Source organism: Equus caballus, chromosome 10, assembly GCF_041296265.1.
Source record: "Equus caballus isolate H_3958 breed thoroughbred chromosome 10, TB-T2T, whole genome shotgun sequence".
In the NCBI taxonomy this organism is placed as follows: Eukaryota; Metazoa; Chordata; class Mammalia; order Perissodactyla; family Equidae; genus Equus; species Equus caballus.
Genome location: NC_091693.1, coordinates 87,274,712 through 87,296,961, shown reverse-complemented (window position 1 = coordinate 87,296,961; position 22,250 = coordinate 87,274,712). Strand labels below are relative to the sequence as shown.

The following is a 22,250-nucleotide window of genomic DNA, read 5'->3' as shown; positions in this document are numbered from 1 at the left end:
ACTGGTGTTGGCAATGTTCCACTTTTTATATTGAATGGTGGTTCTAGGTGTTGGTCTTAGTCCATTGGGGCTGTTGTAACAGAATATTGTAGACTTGAGTGGCTTATAAATAACAGACATTCATTTCTCACAGTCTAGGGGCTAGGAAGTCCAAGATCAAGGCACTGGCAGATTCCATGTCTGGTGAGGGCCTCTTCCTCATTCCTAGATGGTGGTCTTCTCACTGTGTCCTCACACGGCAGAAGAGGTGAGAGGGCTCTCTGTGGTCTCTTTTATAAGGGCATTAATCCCAATCATGAGGGCTCTGCCCTCAGGACGTAATCACCTCCCAAAGGCCCTACCTCCTAATACCATCCCACTGAGGATTAGCTTTTAACACATGAATTTGGGCCGGGTGCATTCAGTCTATCGCAGTGTTTTTTATTACTATGTTTCATAATATATATATGTGTTGCCTAATTTCTTTTGTGTGGATCAAATATTATATAATTGTACTTTCTGATATCAAACCATGAAACAAGCCTGAAACGACCTCCTAGGTTTTAAGAAGTCATTCACTTATGATTTCCTCTCAAATACTGTGGAAACAGATTTATATTTCTAATAAGCCCATTCCTCAATAGTACTGAATATTTCAAATGTTAACATTCAAAAAAAAAATCTCCTATCCACCCTTTAGCAGCATGTCAGGAAGAGCTGCCTGTTGAAAATGAACACTTCAGTGAGGCCAAACAAGGGTTTACTGACTTGACTAAATAGCTTTGGGGTTCACTGCTTTAGCCTTTGGGGTTGATTATCCAGTTGTCTTCTCGTTCACCTTTTGGCACTTTTCACTACTCATTAAGCACCTCCATTAGAGAGGAGGGAAAGGAAAGGAGAGGCGGTGAAATTCAAAACGCCCAATGTTATTTCTGTGTTGGTTAGCAAGCTGTGCTGGTTGAGAACGATGGGACAGACACTGAAATTAATGGCCATACTAAATTTTTTTGGCTGTCTGTGAAATTCACTTTAGGATGTTCTTTCTTGTGTTATTTAGGTAGAGTCCCAAATAAAAATAGGCCTTTTGGGTGGGTTCTGCAACAAGTGACAGAAAACCCAGCATGATTTAACCAAAGAAGGGGAATTTATTGGCTCTTACAGGTGAAAAGTCCAAGGATATAGTTGGTTCAGCACATTGAGGTTTAGCCCTGAAATTCATCACTAGAACTCAACTCATGTTCCTCCTCTGCCGTCTGCTGGGTTGGCGTCTGTAGCGGGCTCCAGATGGAACAGAATCACTGCCTGAAGGTCCAGCCATCCCCTCCTCCCATACAGAAGAGGGAGTATTCTCCCGCAGCTCCAGCCAAAGGCCTCATGGCAACTCAGTGGCTCTGACAGGCTCACCGGATACTCCACAGACTTAACCCTGAAAAAGTCACCTGTGGCTACCTGTTCTGTATAGTCTTTCCCAAAGGCATAGATAAGGATCTTGAGTCAGACATACCTGTGACTGCCACTTTCGCTTATTCTCACCCTTGTAATCAGGACTCGTTCCTTACCAGTGTTCTGAACTTGCTCTTTTAAGGCCTCCATCCAATTTCTAGTGATAAAAACAGTGGCCTTCCGCTTGGTTTTCATCCCCTTTGGTTTCTTCCTACAGCATTGGTTGCTGGCTTATTATTGGTTTATTATAAAAAATTATACATAGTTTATTACCATTGTATCCAAGTACTGTATAAGTATAGTTTCATTGTAAGGCCTCAAACAAAGCAAAAGTACCTTAATCAAAATACACAAGTCCCATGTCTCTCTTTCCCGAAGCCCTCTTCTCCAGAGTGGTGGTCAACCTGAAAGTCCACCAAATACTCTATTCTATCTATATTTCTCTATCGATTGCTTGATCAATTGATGGATCTAGATATACAGAAATGTGCCTGAATATATATCTTACATATGTATTATACAACGCTTTTTATTTTCCTTTTGCATATTTGGAATTACTCTCTCTCTCTCTCTCTCTCTCTCTATATCTGTGATTTACTTGGAAATTTAACAATATGACTTGGAAATCTTTCCATGGTAGCAAGCATAGGTCTACCTTACTCCAATGGTTGTGTAACAGTCTATGGTATTACAGAATCGTAATCTAATCACTTGATGATTGATGGGCATTTAGGTTATTAACATTTTGTTCTTGTTATTATACACAATGATATCACTTTCCTCTGTATATATTTTTTAAAATTTTGTCTTTGCTTGGATTCTGTGACATACGTACCTTATGTTGTCTTCACATTATCTTTGATCATTTGTTTTGTTTTCACTGTCTTCTTACACAAATCACCTCAATATGGGCATTTCTCAAGGTTCTGTTGCTAGTTTTCTCATTTCTTCCTTTTGCATCTAATGATCCCAATCAGTTCCAAGTCTTCATTGGCATTTCTATACGCCTGGTTCTCCAGTTATGTCTTTACTCCGGATTCAATTCCTGAAAGCTTGGGATGAATTTTCATATGATTCCTGGTCATTTCCATATGAATGTGTCTCACAGGCAGCGTGTACAAGACTAAGTTCTTTCCTTTCTCCTGCAAACTAACTTCTCCGTGTCAACACTGATTGTTGATGAGAAGGAAGAATTGGGATTACAGAGAACCAGACTTTTCAGAGGCTTCCAGCTTGATCAAACCAGTCCAGGCCCAAGTTATGCAAGAGGATGAAAATAAGGTTTTATAATGATAATAAAGCAAAACCTTAAAAAAAAAACTTAAAAAGCAAGCAACAAATAGAGAAAATAACTAAGCTTGTAAGATAGGGAAAATTATCTGTCAGTGGGGCTGGCCTGGTGGCAGAGCGGTTAAGTTTGCACATTCTGCTTTGGTAGTCCGGGATTCACTGGTTTGGATCCCAGATGAGGACCTATGCACCACTTGTCCAGCCATGCTGTGGTAGGTGTCCCACATATAAAGTAGAGGAAGATGGGCACAGATGTTAGCTCAGGGCCAATCTTCTTCAGCAAAAAGAGGAGGATTGGCTGCTAATCTTCCTCAAAACCCCAAAATTACCTATCAGAGCCTCATATTCTTTGCAAGTTTATGGTAGCCAAAATCCAACCATCAAAAGGGGCCAATCAGATAACCTTTGGTTAGGGTTCAAGTCGTCTTGGATGGTGTGAATACACACTGTCTCTGTACAGTTGGTCACTTGGCTAATAACCCAGGTTAACCTTGGCTGGTCTGAAAAAATAGCCTTTCTTCTCTGAGTGTTGTAGTCTTATCATAAGAAAGGCTGGTACTCAGCTGGTAAGTACAGCGATGGCTATACCAGTGGTTAACATTGAAATACTTCCCTTCAGGTCAATAAATACCCCAACCTCCTCCATCCTCCCTTGCACTTCCACAGATCTCCCCTGATTTAGCTCCTAAGAGGCTATGCCTGGGATGACTGACTGACAGGGCAGGAGGTGGGGAGCTCGGGAGCGTCAGTACCACAGGCGTGCAGGTCTGCATCGTCAGCAGTGCTGGTTGTTAAATAGTTTCACTACTGTCTGCCTAGAGCCTGGAAAATAATTTTAAAAATGAGAATAAGTATAGGGATGATGAAGGAGCAAATTTAAATTCAAGGTATTAATACATTTTAATCCGTTTCAGTATAGGAAGAAGTTTTATAATTATTGTGTAAGCTGTTTGAGGTGTTTAAATATACCTACCGTGTTAGATTTGTGATTTCAATTAAATGTGAGAATTTTGATTAAGTAAATTTGAAATCATTGCTGAAATGGTTGAAGACTTTTTTCTTAAATTGTAGGTTTTGATTTCTTAGTCACGTAATAGTATTTTCTTTTAATAAAACTGTAAAAACAATAAACTGATCAATGTATAGAGTACAAACAACGGGGATTATTCCTGTCCAAGCAGGCCACTCCCGAAATGTATAAAATGATGCCATCGACACTTGTAACAACCCGCGCCTCGTCAGTCCTTCAGGATCCTTTTTTCATTCAGCAAACGTTTGTTAGAGCCTTCTGTGAGTCGAGTAACATACAAGGCCCTGTGCACTTTATCACTCACCTGACTCCCGCTCATCTTCATCTCCACCTTATTCGTCAGGTTGGAAAGCAAGGTGCTTAGCTGGCCACAGCACGCTGTTTAGGGCTGTGGGCTGTGCTTGCAAAGCGCCAATCAGCAGATGCAATGTAGGATGGGCTTTTTTTTTTCTCCTTTCATTTCACACATGTTTTGAACTCAGGCGTATCTCTGAGAGAATCTATTTAAAAGATTTAAATTTGTGCTCCAGATAAAAGAATTGAGTTTGTTTGACTGCAAAACAGACAGCTCTGAAGCAGACCTTAGTTTATTGTGACTCTTGTCTTCTTTCAGTGAACTGGCTGCTGCGGAGAGATGGGGACCTATGAGAGGTGGGAGAACGCCATTAGGTTTGGAGCCAGGGGAAGGGTCATCGCGGTTCTTTTTCTCTCTGGCTGTGTAAGTTTGAACACTATTAACCTCTTTAAGCTTCATAGGATTGTTGTGAGGATGAAGTGAGATCTCACACGCACACACGCACATACACACACACAAACTAGCACATCCTAAGTGCTCGATAAGTATTAACTCTTACTGTTACACACTCTATCTTGTGTTTCTAGTAAGTTCTGGATTATGGTTCTTTTTCTTCTCTTTTCTCTAAGTAAAATATATTATTTCTCTGATCGTTTAGATTATATCTGAACCTAAGGTTTCTAGAGAAATTAATCATTATAGTCTGTGCAACGTGACCTTTTAGGGAATTGTAGGCTATCAGTCCAATGCTATGAGTTTGAGCAAACCCACTTACCGTGAAAGTCTCAATATAATGAAATGACTACAAAGCCATGGCATTAATTTATGGATTTTAATAGACAATAACGAAAACATCAATTTCAAGGCAACTAAAATATTTGAGCAGTTCTTAAGATTATTATAACAGAATTAGACATGTATTTTTATAATTTTTATGGACCTGCTAAGCTCTGTTATGCAACTCTAGGAATGCCTTTCTACCATACGATATTTAAAGAAATTCAAAGCAAAGGAATATATTAGAAAAATACCTGTGTCCTATGCCTTTTAAAAGACCGCATTTCTCTGTGACCAAATCACACTTTATGTTTCTTCAATGCACTTGGTAATTTTATAAAAATACAGGTTTGTATACTCCTTTGTAGTAATTCTTTCTGCATTAGATATTAAGAATTTATAAGATTACAAACTCATTTCATCAATATTAGCCTCCAAGAGTGTTATTTTTTTTAAAAGGCAGTAAGTAATTTGCACCAAGGTGTGAAGGACTGGCTGACTTACTCTCAGGAGTTACTTGTTTATTAAAAGCAAATGTGGTCATTTGAAAAACTTCTGATTTGAAGGGAAAGAACTACTGTGTACCAGGTGGATTGACTGCTTGACATGTGTCATCACACTTAATCCTCACAATAAGGTTTATAGGTAGATGTTATTGTCTTCCTTTACAGACATAAAACTAATACTTGGCAAGATTATCTGCCCAAGTTCACTCATTCAGAAGCAGGGAGAAGTTGCTGGAATCCAGGTTTTTCTGATTGATATTTCTCCATTGTCTCCCACTGCTTCCTAATTACCCTCTTCTGGTAGAAATATTTCTTAGGGGAGAAATTCTGAATGCCTTTCTTTATCAGATGAAATGGTGTTCTCTCAGAGATGGATTCTTGGGGAATCCATCTTTTTATAATTACTCAAATTATTTCAGGGACATGGTTTGGTATCATTGTAATGTATATATACTTATAATAATTATATCAATATGTATATTAACTTATTAATTATGTTCCTATTTTCATGAGTCTCAAAGTTGAGGTAATCCTGTTCCTAAGGGTATCTTTGATCCCAGGCCGTGGACACAGAGCAAGCCAGCCTCATCCTCTGCAGCGGCAGCAGCTGCAGAAGCCAGAAACAGAGGACTGATTCTTGACACTTCTTTCTCTCTCACCTTCCATATAGGATAATCCATCACCAAATTCATTTGATTCTACCTCCTCAAAAGCCGTGAAATCATCCACCTCTTCCACCTTCCCAGCCAACATTAGTGTCAAGCTAGCCCTTCCCTCACCTTGATAACTTCAACTGGATTGCTCAGGTGGTCTCCCCCCATCCCTTCCTGCTCACCTCTAACCATTCTTCATGATGCTGCCGGAGTGATCTTTGGAAAAACGAATCTAATCAATTCACTTCTCTGCTTAAAACCCTTTGATTTTATTGCTTTTAAGAATAAAGACCAATACTAGTTTTTGGTGGGAGATAGTTGAGCATGGCACATACGCTGATGTGGTATTTCAAATATTTACAAAGGAGTAGTGTGTTCCATGCCTTTTCTCATGGCCTGATATTATGAAAACTTACTGTGATCTGCTATGGAGACAAGAATTGTTTCTCTAGAGAATTTTCTAAACCACATGCTAGCGCTTGTGTATTTTGAGCTCACTTGTATGGCTAACATGCAAAAATCCTAACCAAAATATAAATAAGTAGAATTAAGTAGTATATGGACAGACTAATAGGATACACATAAATGTACTCACACTTTTATATGTACAAATACAGTGATGTTTAATATTAGGAACTCTACTAATATATTCATTATGTTAATAAGTCATATAAAAAAACCACAGACATGTCTATATGAGCTAAAGTCATTTGACAAAATTGAACATCCACTCATTTAAAAAATCTTATTATGATATAGTTAAACAAAATTCTGTAATGTGATAAAATACATGATGAAGCACTGGACACATTCTTACTGAAGTCAAGGGCAAAAATTTTGTGTTATCTCTACTATTATTCATTCTGGTTCTAGAAGTCTTAGCCAAGGCAATTAAACAAGAGGAAGAACAGTAAAACTGCATAGGAGAAGGACAATTTATAGTTGTTTTCAGATGATAAAATGACATACCTGGGTGATTGAAGAGAACCAAATGAAAAGCTATAGAAAGAATAAGAGACCTAATGAATGCAATTTGTAAATTGACATGCAAAATTAACAGTTTTCTTAATAGGACTAACAACCTGTTAGAAAATTAAAAAAGAAGAAAAGATTCCATTTACAGTAACAACTGCAAAAGATTAAATACTTAGGAAAAACTTGAAAAAGCTACGTACAACATCTTGTAATAGGAAATACTTATTGAGTGCTTGCTACTGCCAGAGGCTGTTTTAAGTTCTTTGAATGAAACTGCTCATTCAATCCTTATTACAACTCTCTGAGGCAGGTGCAATTATTGTTTCTGTTTTACACGCAGGAAAATGGAGATACAAAGTGTTTATGTAACTTGCTTAAGGTCTGATAAGCTTGAGAGCCTATACTCTTAGCCAGTAGAATATAATTCCTCCTGAGCACTATATAACTTTCCGAGGAATATTTAAAGAAATTAGAAATAAAAATCCCCCATAAAAACATATGTTGTTCTTGATCTGAAGACTCAATATTTTGAAGACATCATTTCTCCCTATTTAATTAATAAATTTTATGCTATATCAATAAAAATATACAGAAAGTACAGGAGCTTATAGTGTTGGGAACATTCCAAAAAAAGAATAAGGAATAAAGTTATAAGGGAGGAGTAGTAGCCTATATTAAAATATATTATAAATTTATATTAATTTAAATAATTGTGTGTTGACACCTGAGTACACAGACACACTACTGGAATAATATAAAGAGTCCAGAAATCCAAGTGTAAATGAAAATTTAATTTCTGAAAAAGGTGATATTCTAGATCAAGGAAAAAATATATTCCTTAATAAATTGTGTTAGGACAAAGAGGCTGTATCTCTACTTCTTTAACTCAAATAAATTCTAAATGGACCAGAGACAGTTCAAAATGAAAACTATAAAGCTACTAGAAGAAAAGTGAGAAGCTTTTAAAAAATGTAGTGTGTGTGTGCGTGTAGGTGAGGGGGCGCCCCAAACAAATATAGACCCTGAGAGCAATGAAAGATGGATCAATGTGCTTCCATACGTGCTTTAAACATAAACAAAATTGAACGACAGATTTCAAATAGGGAAAATATTTGGAAATATATGACAGAAAGAGGACTCATTTCCTTAATCTATTAAGAATTATACAAACCAGTATGAAAGAAGACAACAACTCAAATAGCAACATGGATAAGAGAAATGAAAGGGAAGACTTACTTTTCATTGCACAATGTTTTTTTATTTTAAAATTATATATATGTAAATATATATAATATAAAGCTTTTGAACAAAACAGTAGAATACCACACCCCTATGATAAACCGCCTTCATATATATCTTCCCAAATCTTTTCTATGAATAAATTTTTTTCACAAAGAATTGAATTATATTTTATAGTAGTCCAGTTTCTCTTACATGCTGTAAATATCTCTGTATGTCATTAAATGTTCTCCTATGACATAACTGAATGGCAAAATCATTTTTCATGTATATATCTGTTTCCAGCTTTTTGTTATTACGAATATCCCTTAAGTAAAATCTTTGTGCATCTTAATTCAAATCTTAATTCTTTCCATAGCACACATTCCTGAAATAGAATTACTAGATTAAAGGGTATATATATTTCAAAGTCGCTTAAAGAACACTTTTGGACATTTTTAGGTTGTTCTAATTTATACATTCTCAAGCAGTTTTTGTGGGAGTAGCTGTTCCATTGGACTCGTCGAAATTGGCTATTACCATTTTAAGAAATCCTGACTAATTAGACCATTGGAAAAGGTTTCCTATTATTGTCCTAGTATTATATAAATGATTACAATTGAGATTGAATTTTATTATATGTGCATACTGACTTTTTTTCTGTTGTGATTTTAGAGATGTATTTAGAGGAAATAAATGCTGCATCTATTTGGCTAAAATAGCTGTCTGGACTGGACACAGACGATGCAATCATTTTAATTCCCATAATCACAAGAGTAGGTATTCCTGCAATCAGTTTGGGAATAAGCTCCCCTTGGTCAGGGTTACCTATGCAGATTCTCCAAGCAGTCAGACAAGAAGGAAAACCTTATGAGTCATCACAGAATTTGGATGCCTCTCCACTGCTCTTGCTGAGGGTAGAGTTTTTATAAGCACTTCCTATACTTTTTCCTTATGATTTCTTTACAGAATAAACCCGGTAATTTAGAACTCTGCCTTCACCGGGGTTGGTTTCATTTCCAACAGTCAAGGGAAGACACAAACAGCTCGGTGCTACATTGTCAATTAAACCAAGGTGGAAGAGGGGGAGGGCGGCTCCAGTGATAAATGAGCAGTCATTTCAATGTTTTCTTTCCAGCAGAAATCAGAGCCAGATTACACTTTATCTCGCCCTGACTTTTAGCAAGATAGATAGCCACGCAAAATTTTCAGGTTCAAATAGTCTCCATCAAAAGGGCTAAAACCCTCATCTTCTGGCCACACTCAACTTTCATCTTTTTAACTGGTGGGATCCGATTTCGATTTCTTTTACTGAATAAGAAAGAATTTATTCAAATTACTCTCTCAGTCTTAGGTTTTTAACCAAATAAAGGCGAACAATGAAAGAAATTAACGTCACTGCTTGATGCAGAGCTTTTTCGAGATTGTCCAAAAAGTGCTATTTCCGATCCTGAAAGCAAAGTGATTGTTTACTTGTTATCAAGAGTCTGAGTTCCTGTTCAGAATTCCGTATTTAGGGATCTAGCCTTACATCTTCGGGCTACCAAGATAACGCAGCCTTGGCAAAACTGAATTACATTAAAAGCAATGTGCTGTTGGAAAAATAGTTCCTCCTGATTGCATTTCAAGTTAGAAATTCACCCATTTATCTTTGTTGGTCGATATTTAGTACAAATGTCTTTGTTTCTAAAGGACTTTAATACGCAAAGCACTTTACATATTAACGACAGAAATACATTCTAAGAAATACGTTCAGTTCAGGAATATAGAAAGAGTGAATTTGGCAGTGGTTTGCTCTTTTCTTGTCGTCAGGCTATGCACTGCAAAGGCAAGAGTCGTCGGCTTTTGATCAGATCTTCTGGAGAATCAGGGACACCAGGCGCTGAGTTATCTTCAGTTAAGAACCAGTAAGCACATTATGAGTGCATTTCATATTACGTGGAATTAAATTTCAGGCTCAAATCATTTGTCAGTTCTCTCAAAAAACTCGAAAAGACTTTTAAACGACCTCTCTGATATATGACCCGGATGCTGCCAGACCGAATGATTTTTACCAAGGTGGATCCTCCAGTGTGAACTCAGGACTGGGTCACCTCCAGGGCAACCCGGCCAGGTCGCAGATTTGGTGACCTTCCGGGAACCTGGGGAGAAGGTGCCGCCGGAGAGGGGGCCGGCCCTTCCGCGGAAAGGCCGGCGTCTAAGCCGAGCCCCTCCAGCCGGGAGAGGGCCCCTGGCCGCAGGTGGAGACGCGCCTGTCGCCGCGATGCGCCCAGGGGGTCGGGAGCAGGTGGGAGGGCCCTGCCTTCCGCCCCAGCGCGGCCCCGGGTCAGAGGGACTGTCCTCTCTCGCACTGTCCAGTCCATTTGTCAAGGTCCCGCATCGGATAAATAGCTGTCTCCCCAGCCCTTTAGAGTGACTAGTGCAAATAAATCCAGCCCCTTTTCCCCAGCGCCTCGCGGGCCGTGGTCGTTCCCGGCGCGGCCTAGCAGACCCCAGGGGGCGACAGCCCGAGCCTCGGTCTCCCCTGCCGCCACGCGGGGCCCCTGGCAGCGGGGGACGCCCAGCCCAGAGAGCTGGCACGAGCTGCGGCCGGGCTAAAAAGCCAGGAGAGAGCTTCTCCTCTTCCTTGCGGGTTTGTCTGGAATTTTACCTCCTTGGCCTGGGGAAGGTCTCTCTACCCTGGGATCCTGTTCACTCCCTGCCTCTCCTCCCCCGCCCCTGCCTCTCTAAGCCTCAGAAATTCCAAATATCTTCCGTATCCCACTTGCAGCCTTTGAGCCAATCAATCCGGATCTCACCGATTTCCTCCGAGATCGTGAAAGCTTTGATGCCCACACTTAGAGCTGCCTCTCCCTCACTCCCATCCTTCCCCTCGGGGATCCCTCTGGAGGCCTGCTCAAAATACCTGCTGGCGCCAGAGGAAATTCACTTGTAACAGATACCCAGCGGGTGTAAAACCAACACTCTGCTTCCAGGGTCATTTTCCTCCCCACCTTCTTCTGCCCCGTCAACTTGTCGCTCGCTGAGCGAGCGCTAACACCGGGAATTACGGTGAATCCTGAGCGCTGGGCGGGACGATGTGGAACCACTTTATCGACCCGATGATTGCTATCTCTTGCATGTTGCTTCCCCGCCTCTGCTCCACGCAGCCCTGATTCCCAAAGTCTGCGGAATTAGTGTGAGGCCCAGGACTGGTCCACAGGCAGCTTTTGTACAGGGGTCCAGCAGGTCTTCAAACAAACTTCAGAAGATCTAAAGTAAAACAGAATTATTCCATTTCCTTCTAAAACCGTTATTGAAGCAAAAAACAAAACAAAACCAAATCTGAAGAAAGCAGGAAATCTCACTCATTTTATTTTGATGATAATCAAATAAACTACTAGAAAGATTCCAGGTAACATAATTTTGCAATGGACTTATTTCCAGATATCATTTACATTTCATGAGTAAAGTAAGTCGTTCAAGAAGATGACCCCGTTATATGCGTGTAGACGGCAGGGATGCTGAGAGAAATGATAAATATAAGGGGAGATGGACTTTCTTTTCCTAAACATTTGCAAGAGTCTCAGGTGGGTTTTATTTGAACAAATAAAAACAGTATTATGACATTTCTCTTCACAAAAGCAAAACCTAATAGTTTAATAATAACATATTTTTAGCTGTTATTGGATTTTCTTGTTCAATTTTCTTACCTAAGATTCTTTTCAAATTTTACTCTTTGCAAATCATTTGGCCTGCATATGATTATTATGCAAAACTCTTTATAAAAGGCTGAAAATGAAGAATATGCTGGGCTTATATTTCTAAACATTTAAATTCGTTGGAAAGATAGTGGATACTTTTAGGTGATTATGTTTGAAAATTGCTGTCTTTTGAAGGGGAAGATAAGGCTCGCGGGGGCAGGGGGGAGTGCTCTCCTCGGCCCTGCCTTTGTGCCCCTGAGCAGAGCTCCAGGTTCTCATAACTGCTCCTGGCACTCGTTTGGGTTGATAGCTCCAGAGGGGAGTCGGCGGAGGCCTCGCTCCAGCTCCAGCGTCCCTGTCACCTGGACAGCGTGAGGTTGGCTCAGCCGGCGTGGGGCGCAATCTTCAATCAAGACCCGTGATGCTTCACGTCTTCCTTCCTACTGCGGCTTCACTCTCACGGATGAACTTCTGGAACTCTGCTGAGCATAGAGTTTCCCTGTTTTATGAATCAGTTTTGGAGAACTCGCCTGATTTGTTAGTCAGAAATGGAGTTTAAACCGTGGATACAGAGACGGTACAGACATACGCCGGGAGTTATTAAGACCTTCCTGTGGGAAAAGATCTGCCACATTTCAGAGATTTGGAGCTCTCTGTGGAGCCAATGGCGACATACAATTTTTGTTACTTGAGGTAGTTCCTGTTTATGTTTCCCAGTTTGTGTCTCTGCCAAAAAGACATGGCAGAAAACACAGGCATAGGAAAATTGCAGCTTAAAGACAGCATCTTCGAGCTTCAAAAGCTAGGATGATTTTAAGGAGAAGACCAAGGAGCACATATGGGTCTTCTGCAAGTTAGAGCCAGCTGTCGATGCTGTGATTGCTGTTTCCTGAACCTTTTAGAAGGTGCGGGGGAGGGACCAGGAGCCGGTGGGAGTTTCTCGGGATTACGGAGTTACAGTTCCGAGTTGTCCATTATGGAATTCATTTGACACTGACATTGTGCAAGGACAGTCGACCAACTGAGTGTTCTTTTTTACTCCAGAGTATTTTGGTGGGTGACAGAGCATAACAGTTTTGTTTTAGATTTTATTAACTTATCCTGAAAAGAAATCATTTTTGGACAACCCCCAAGGTAAATGATTAGCTTCAGGGTAATGCTGACGAGCATGAAAGCAAAGCTTCCTTTTGGTACGGTTGAGGCCACTTATTACAGCACTGGAACAGAACAAGAGCAACAGCGAGGGAATGGGGAAGAAAAGTTTAAGATAATTTCATGCCAATTGTGATGATGGTATCACTTTTGGTTATCCTACTTTGACATAATTTATTTAAAATGTCTGTCACATTTTGTAACTTTTTCAGATTTTTTTCAAAGGGAGATTTAAAAAAGTTTAAAAATAGTTTTGAAATACAGGAATCACGTTATCCAAAAAAAAAAAAGAGCTGAAGGTAATTTTCTAGCCAATTTGATTTGTGTAGAAAAGTAATTAAATAATTGTGCTTTCAAATAACAGATCTAAGCCCAGATAATTCTTCAAACCTTCCTTCTGCTTCTTGAAAAACAACTTTATTGAGATATAATTCACATACCACACATTTCACTCATTTAGAGTATACAATTCAAGGTCTTTTGGTATATGCATGGGGTTGTGCAAATATCACTACAATCTAGTTTAAAATATTTTCATCCTCCCTCCACTGCAGAGAAACCCTCTGCCCATTAACAGTCACTGCTTCCCATCCCAGCTCTAGGCAACCACTAAAGGACTTCGTCTTTATAGATTTGCCTATTCTGGACATTTCATATAAATGGAATCACATAACATTTACTCTTTCGTGACTAGCCTCTTTGACTTAGCATAATGTCTTTGAAGTTCCTCCAGGTTGTAGCTTGCGTCAGTCCTTCATGCCTTTTTATGGTTGAATACTCTGCCACTGTATGGATAGACCACGTTTTATTTATCTGTTCATCAGTTGATGGGCATTGAGTTAGTTCCATTTTTGGACTACTAGGAATAATGCTGTGAACAAGTGTACAAACGGTTGTGTTCCACTTTGCTCATGTAGGTAGTGACAAGCACAGCTTGACCTGTATGTCCACGTGACACTATGAAAATTTGCTCTCCACCCTGAAAAAAACAAAATTCTAACCCTGTTTTTCTGCCTGTTTCCCAGGCTGTGAATTGTTAGGAAGCACCGTAGGAGTTAAAGTTATTTGTCTATTTATTTGAACCAGTTAGAAGAAAGAGACCTGGAAAACAGAAAAAGTTATTTTTGTTTGCAGATAGGCAAATTAATAAAGTTAACCAAATTAAGCTATATTCAAGTATTAGAAACTAGCTCTTGCTTATGGGCTTTCCATCTAGTGCATTGGATGATGTTTTTTCTTTTGTTGACGGCTAACCTTAAATTCTTGAATGCTTGCTTGCTGTTGTAATTCCTATATTCCTATGGAATATCCACTTTACGCTTTAGACAGTATTCTCCTCCATTTGGTAGGCAGAGCTTCTTCAGCCTATTTTGATTTGGTGCTACCAGTGCATTTGATTTCTATGACTGCAGGCTTATTTGCATTCTTAAGCACGTAGGTAGAATGCTTCTGGTGTTCTGCCTTGCAAGTGTGATGCATCTGGCTCCAACATGTATTTTAAAACATTTATTGTTTCCAAAGTTGAACTCCAAGGAGAGCAGATGGTACGATACTAGACAGAATGACAGCTGTTAGCACTTGTACATGTTCTCTGTAAAAAAGGGTCAGACGTTCATTCATGCAGCAGATATTTATTGATTGCCTGTCAACACAGTGCTGATCTTGTTGACGTTGATGAGCTTCTTCTACTTGTTTTTTATTTAACTAAGGATTTATATTCTCCTCATTAAAATAGATAAAATACTGCTCAAGCCTGAGCCACTCTTGTATCATGGCGTCATTTGAGAGAGGTTAAGTGCGTATAATATATTTAAATATAGCTTCCAAACATAAGTATTAAAATCTTTTTGCTTTAGGATATTATTTGTTACAGGGATTTATTACATAGATTCAGCTAGCACCTCTTAGAATACCTGAGACCTTTTGGGAACTCAAAAATTACATGGAGCATAATCCGTAGCTCACAACAGTTTCCTATCATTGAAATGCAGTTGGTTCTGTTGAGAAACTATAGAACTGACTTAATTCCAACCTAATTAAAGTTTCCATTGTGCAAAGTGAGTTATCGAGCTGGTGGTGGTTATTATATAGTTAATGATTGTAGATAATTCGGACAGAGAAAATCCACTTTGGTAGTATCAGCAACACTTTTGTAAAAATCTCAATGTATATGATGTTTCAGAGGAAATAAAGCAGGTCTCATTCCACTTGCAAGAGGGAATTTTAAAGAGAGAGATTCTAGATATTCAGGCTCAGCTATGGAAGTAGGGTTAAAATCATAATCCTGGAAAAAATGCCATTGACTCTCTCTAACCTCGGCAGTCCAGATCCGGGATTACGTTTCATTCGAAAGAAAACACGGGCTGTCCTGAGCTACGTGAGGTTCAGAGTCAATGCAATGAAATCCAACAGATCTTCAGGGCTTTCCAGTTCCCCTTCTCTCCTGTGTCATTTTGACTAAACGCATCTATGTTTTAGACATTCCACTCAGTCGATCTTTAATTGGCCAAGGCTTGTGACCCTCTTTTCCTCTCTAGCACTTCAAAAGGGACCCTGCACAGCAAGGATTGGGCTTTGGAGAGCTTGGTTCCAAGTGTGCTCTTGCACAGGACAAAACATCGTGGGGTGCTAAATACCAGAGGAAGGTGCCTCGGTGCAATGAAGAGCGTTAAAACTATTTGATGTGCTTGGGTTTCCTAGGCATAGGACTCTTCAAGGCAGAATGGTTCTCTGGTAATTTCCTTTGCAAGAAAAGAAATGAGACCTGACTTCCTTACATGGATATGCATAAACTTAGTCCTTCTTGTAGCTGTACGTGCTTATCGTCTTAGTTATATAGAGATTTATAATTCCATGTTATTTACATATCGAAGGACACTTGCCACCTGACAAGCTCTCCTCAGAATAGGATACAGTAATTAATCTCATTATAGTTATATTGACATTAGTAGCACACGCATCACTCTCTAAAACCATTATATGGAGGTCTACTGGTTTTCAATTAAAAAACACAAGGATAAGTGAATAAATGAAAGAATGAATGATGCAATGGATACACCATAAAATCTAGAACATCTGTTGTCTATATAAGAAGGCAGGAGAAATTTAGCATAGTCTTTGGCGACCTAGTTATATAATTTGCATTTTATTCTAACGATACTTATCACCCTTTCTCTTGTCTCCTTGCATTATAAGAATATTAGTTACTATTATTATCTGGACAGTTAAAACAGCTTGGGCTACTTTACTACACAGGTCGTCAAGGCTCATGCTCTGGGGAATAGGGAATGAGTAACAGGAAAATAAGCATGTATCTCATAGGGAACTTAAAAATGTTTATATAAGTCTTTTGGAGATTCTCTATTGATGGATGGGGGCTGGATCTTGAAGAAAATACAGAGAACAACAAAGCCACTGGGGTCAACACTGATCTTCCCCCCGTAGGAACCTGGGGTCTGAGTGTATGAACTAGAAAAAGTATTCTTTTTGTAACCTTATGAGTTGAAGAATTACAGATAGAGAGTCATTGCCTAACTAACGCCATGACTGTCCAGGAAGTGTCAATGACGGCTTGATTGAAAATTACCATGTGCCCTGATACACAACTCTGTGCTGGGAGTCTGTGTGTGTGTGTTTGTGTGTGTGTGTGGTGTGTGAGAGAGAGAGTCAAATAGGAGCTAAAAAAGAATTGCAACTTACTGCTCTCTGGTAACTAACAAAAGTAGGCACACAAGTGCTCAAAAGAAAGATTCTTGTTTAGGATTATTAGTATGAAATAAAAAAGAAAATTAAAGTGTTAATTTTGTAATAGGAGACAGACGAAGTTTTCACTATCAGTTTCAATACCAGTTTTCACTATAAGTACAGTATTATTTTAGCAGCAGTCATTACAAAACGTCTTGTGAAGGGAGGACAAAATTTTGGTTTTTATTTCTATTGATGTCTCTGTATGTTTTGAGAGCTGGACTAGGAAATTCGTGGTGTTTAATCTGCCAGAACTCCTTGGGACTTTAGAAACCATGATTCGAATTTTCTTCTTTCTTCTAGGTGCATTTCATCCATTTTGAAAAAATTTGAAAATGCAGAAAGAACAAGGCAAAGAATAATTACAGCCATGATTTAATTCTGAATAAATCTCGCAATAAGATTATTTTTTTATTGATGCCCCTTCAGCGTCCTGCTAAGCGTTTACCACTTTCTGTAAATTGTATGGGAAGATGGGAAGATTACAGATCTCATTGGGCAAAATAGGTATGTAAATGAATGCCTCTGAAAGCTTCTGCGATTCTGCATGGATAAATAGAGTGGGCATTAGAATAAAAATAGACAAACATTTGCTTCTTTTCGTCTCCAATTTCAAAACTGAGGGGACTACATCCAGTCAGTGATGAGAGCTTTGCGTTGTTTTATTTTAGAAGAAAAGAATCTTTAAAGAACAATCTGTGTTCCTCTTGGTTATAAAAACTTCAAAATATGTACTAAAACAAGAAAAAATAACTCACTGCTCCTTATAGTTCTTTCTTACTAGTGGAAAGAAGAGCGGAAAGCTGACGAATTATTTATTTGATCCAACTGAAGCTTTCTTGTGAAATAAAAAATACTGTCCTCAAAAATTGTGGTTTCAAATAACCCAAACTTTCCACGGTAAACCCCATTTACATTATCACCTAAAGCTTAGGGAAGAAAACATACACTATGACTTTTAGTTTAAAATAAAGACTCACCATTGTGCATGCTTTTATAAATTATTCAAATCAGAATTTAAAAAACATCACCATGAATATTAACTGAGCAGTTCAGATTAGCATGGTTCTTACAGTTAATATTTGCACAAACTTCTAATAATTATCAAGATGGCCTTTATTTGTTTTTTCTTGCCACTGACCCATAGGATATACTAAAAGAAAACAGATTAACCTCTTTCCTGATAAGAAGAGAAACCGAGAGGACCATCTGTGAGACCCAGGTTGTGAGGAATTTCTTTTTTTAACATGCATCAAAATATATTAATATACATTGCCTTTGGCAGATGAAATGTGTTATTTCTTTAAACAAGTTCAAAGATGTTTATGTAAAAACAGTGAACATAGGCACTAGTTTCTTTATCTTTTGAAAAGAAAAGAACTAATAAAAATGGAAATTCCACAAATGTCTGTATCTTAGAATGAGATCAGTCAAAATTTTTCCAGTGCCTAAGAAAACACTTTAAAAAATTTTTAAGCATTAAACTTAACATGCCGTGTCTTAGAAGATACATGACAGCAACCTGGATTTAGGGGTTTAGATGAAGTCTTTGAAGTGTCTTAAATCTCCTTGAGACCTAAAAGACTGTTTATAACCAACAGTTGCTTTGTAAAAACAATGCTGACGAAATGTTTTAAAATTTTCTTGTTAAATTTTTATAAGAATATGTGGGTTGGGAAAAGGAAGCATCTGTATTGCAAGATGGTTTCATAAAGTTGATTTATTTAATCTCAGAAATGGGGGACAGGATGCTTAGCGGGGACGAGAAGAATCAGTGGTTTGCATACCTGAAGCAAATGAAAACATGGAAAGCTCTATCAACTTCAGATGGGCCGAATAATGTCTGAATATTAGTATGAGACTAGTGACACGGCATCTTTAATAGATTTTTTTGTGGGTCTTTTTTGTTAGACTGATGGGACCCAATATTGGTGCACACAACTTTGAGGGGAAACCATGAAATTCTATTGAACAGATCAAATCCAGTAATACATGTTTTTCTGCAAAACAGAAAAACTTTTAAAGCAATCAGATTTTATTTAAAACAGATCTAAGAAGGAAACGTGTTTGCAAATAAAGTCTATATTAGTACTTGGAGCTGCTGAAAGGGAGAGAATTTTTTTCTAAGAAAAACATTTCACTGTCTTGCTGCATTGTCTAAGAGTTTTTTCACGGTAGCTTTGTGACTCGTCTGCTCTTGGCTTTGTGTTTTTGTAACGCAGTCAGTTTTTGTCAAGAGAAGGCCAAAGAATGGAGATATAGCAAAGATAACCTTCCAAAGTGTTGCTTTCTTATTTCTCAGCTATGAATTAGTCTATTGGTCATTTATTTCACTAATTAGCACCTTCTAGGAAAATGTGAACAGAAATTTGTACCACTGCTGAATCCCAAATTAATAAGAAAATGTTGTTAGTTTCAATCAGTAAGAGATTTAGTAAAGAAGAGAGTTCAAAATACTTGGCATTTTGCTTATATTATTAACATATGCTTTATTATATTAATATATAATACATAAATATATTTATTACATATTACTATATATGATTTATATTTATTTTTTCTTGTTCCAGTCACATATGCACTAAAGAATTTTCAAAGTTGGTGGCAATGACTTTCCTGTCTCTCCCTCCTCCCCCTGCCCCCGCCTCGGTTCATTATTCAGACTCACAACTTACATTCTCCAGTATTTTGTTTTTACATCTAAATCATGTCCCTCATGTTATGATGAACATATTTTGATCTATTTTTGCTTTAGATATCTAAGGCTTTATTAGTATAGGGTAATAATCCTAGATTTCTCAACATTTTGAAAATTCTATCATCAAATTAGTGGACGATTGGAGGGAAGCTGTTTTTTGGGGGCAAAGGTTCCTTTGTATCTTGTTTTGTTTTGTTTTTTTTTGATCCTCTCGACAAATTGGACATATTCGTCCTTACGTTGAACATAGTGAATTGAAATTAATCTTATCATAAGACTTGCATTTATATTCCTTTAAAAAAGTCAGTATTTCTTGAATAATAATTAAGTAAAAAAGTCAGGCCACTGGGGCCGGCCCCGTGACTGAGTGGTTACAGTTCCATTGCTCCGCTTCCGCAGCCTGGGTTTGTGGGTTCAGATCCCAGGCATGGACCACACTACGTGTCAAGCCGTGCTGTGGCAGTGACCCACATACAAAATAGAGGAAGACTGGCACAGATGTTAGCTCAGGGACAATCTTCCTCAAGTAAAAGAAGAGGAAGATTGGCAAGAGATGTTAGTTCAGGATTAATCTTCCTCAAAAAAAAAAAAAATACATGTAGAAAGAGACTTAAAAGGATCTATATCAAGGTACTTGGTGGGAATATAAATGTTTTAAAGAGATTTCCTATTGTTTCTCTGTATTTACTAATATTTCTACAGTGAATCTTAATTGATTTTCTAATGAGAAGTGCCAAGTTTTTTTACATTAAATTAGTAAAAGTCAGTGCTGTGGAATTGAATTGTCTGGGTCTTGACAGAGTGAGGTACACATGATCCTTTGTTCAGTGGTGAGGGCAGAAGCCACGTCCTTGTCCGAGAGCTGGTACTGATCTGATGTGGGGAGGATGATTATACCTCAGATGTGATGAATGCCCACCTTACAAAGGACCCCAGAGGCTGCTGCTAGGGCGACGTTCTCACCCATCCTACAGATGACGTCACTTGTCCAGGTACGTGGCAGCATGGCCAAAGCCAGTTTCAAGAGATCTTTTTCTAGAGGTTACAGACTCGTGAAATATTAGGCCTACACAATAGTTAAGAAATTTGGAATTAGTATCTGTATTTAGCAATCAGGACTATTAATACAAAAATTCAGATATCTAGTTTGTCTTGAAAATAACCTTGAAAAGCCACACTTAGTGTTCTTTTCATAAGGTGATAGGTGAATACGGATAGTGGTTGTTCGTCTACCAAGGGCCCCACACCTCTGCTCTCTGTTGACCTCACGAGACCCACTTGGCCCTGAAGGCCTTTGGGTTTGCAGGTTCTGTGCTCTGGTCCAAGACAGCGGAAGGCTGAGGAAGTCACTCCCCACTGACAACAATTAGGACTGCCGAACACCATCTCTCAGAATGCCTCCAGCTCCTCCTCGCACTTCTGTGTCATTTGGGAATCTCCACTGCGGAATGAAAAAAAGCAAATGGACCTAAACCACAGCTCAAAGTACTTAGAGTCAGACGAAGTTATGAAACACGGCTTAAGAATGTGGCAATTCTATGACAGATGGACAGTCAGGGAAGAGAAGTCCTCCGAGGTGATGACACTGTCTGTTGGACTTTCCTGAGACCAATTTTAGACAGCAGGCAAGGTGACACTGCCTTCCCAGTGTCTTTTTCCCTGGACTCATAAATCTTCCACTTATATTCATTTATATAGTTATTAATAAATTGATTATGCCTCTGATGGAACCCTGAAGCAAAGCACACAATGTGAAAAATGCATTGCTAATCTCGACTTTTGGGTTCAAAGAGGATGTTTTAGTTGTGATGTCATTTCCAGACTTTCCCCTTCTGAAAGCAAATTATCAAGACTTGTTAGTGGTACCTACCCATGTTCGTCTTACTAAATCTTTCTAAGATGGAAGTGGATTCCAAGATAGATGTTAGCATCATGATTAAGGGTGAGTGGCATGTCAACACTTTACTCAGAGATAGTGGAGAGCTATATATATTTAAACGGTGTGTCAAATAAGATATGTATTATTTCCATGATCTATAATGCTGACACATATACGTTGAAGACACTGAAATTTGGATTTGTTTTGGGGTTTCATTATCCACTGTCATACAGGTTAAAACTTTTATACATGCTGTAGTTAGAGATTCCAAAGTGTTTCTGCTCATTTACCATTTTTCTATAATAACTGTCATCTCTTGGCTCTGAATGACTAAATACCTTGCTTACTGTAGCTTCATCTTTATAGCTGCATTATTTGACCTGAACTAGATGATAACCAGTTTTATTTGCAGGAAAACATTAATCTAAGCAGAAGCATTCAGACATGTGTGTAGAATCATTTCTCCTACTACACAGCTATTTCATTAATTTTATTTCTCAATGTGTCACCAAGCTGCCTCTAGCACCATTTTCTTGTTAATCTAAATGGAAGCGTCTTCTCAGTCTTGCATGGCTGTTTACATAGGCCGTGGATGAATTTTGTTTGGATTTTTAAAAGTTGTCATGACTATTAAACTGAAAGGCAATACTTAAAGCACATCCCTTTTGACATATTTTTTTTCCTGGTTTTATTCCTAATTTAATAATTAGGAAACAAAGAACTGATTCCTAAATAGCTTTTGGCTTAAAAACATACAGTGTTTTTTAACACAATGCTTAGCTGTGGCTTTGGGCCAACGTTTATGGCTTGCATGTCATTTGTGAATGCTTTCAAATAAAAAATGTGCAGAGTTGCATTTATTTTTTGGCCTCCTAGACAGCATAAAAGCTGTTTCCATGCTTATTCTAAGCCAGTTCTGTAAAGAGAT

General features: G+C 38.5%; 1 long non-coding RNA gene across 1 annotated transcript in view; it reads left to right on the top strand.

The window, feature by feature from the left end:
- Nucleotides 1–18,028, top strand: part of LOC138915864 (uncharacterized) — a 36,071-nt gene extending 18,043 nt beyond the window's left edge. Inside the window, exons 2-4 of the long non-coding RNA XR_011422248.1 lie at nt 4,356–4,460; nt 17,049–17,252; nt 17,893–18,028. This is a non-coding gene — a long non-coding RNA (uncharacterized lncRNA). The remainder of the gene's footprint in view (nt 1–4,355; nt 4,461–17,048; nt 17,253–17,892) is intronic.
- The last annotated feature ends 4,222 nt before the right edge of the window (nt 18,029–22,250 follow it).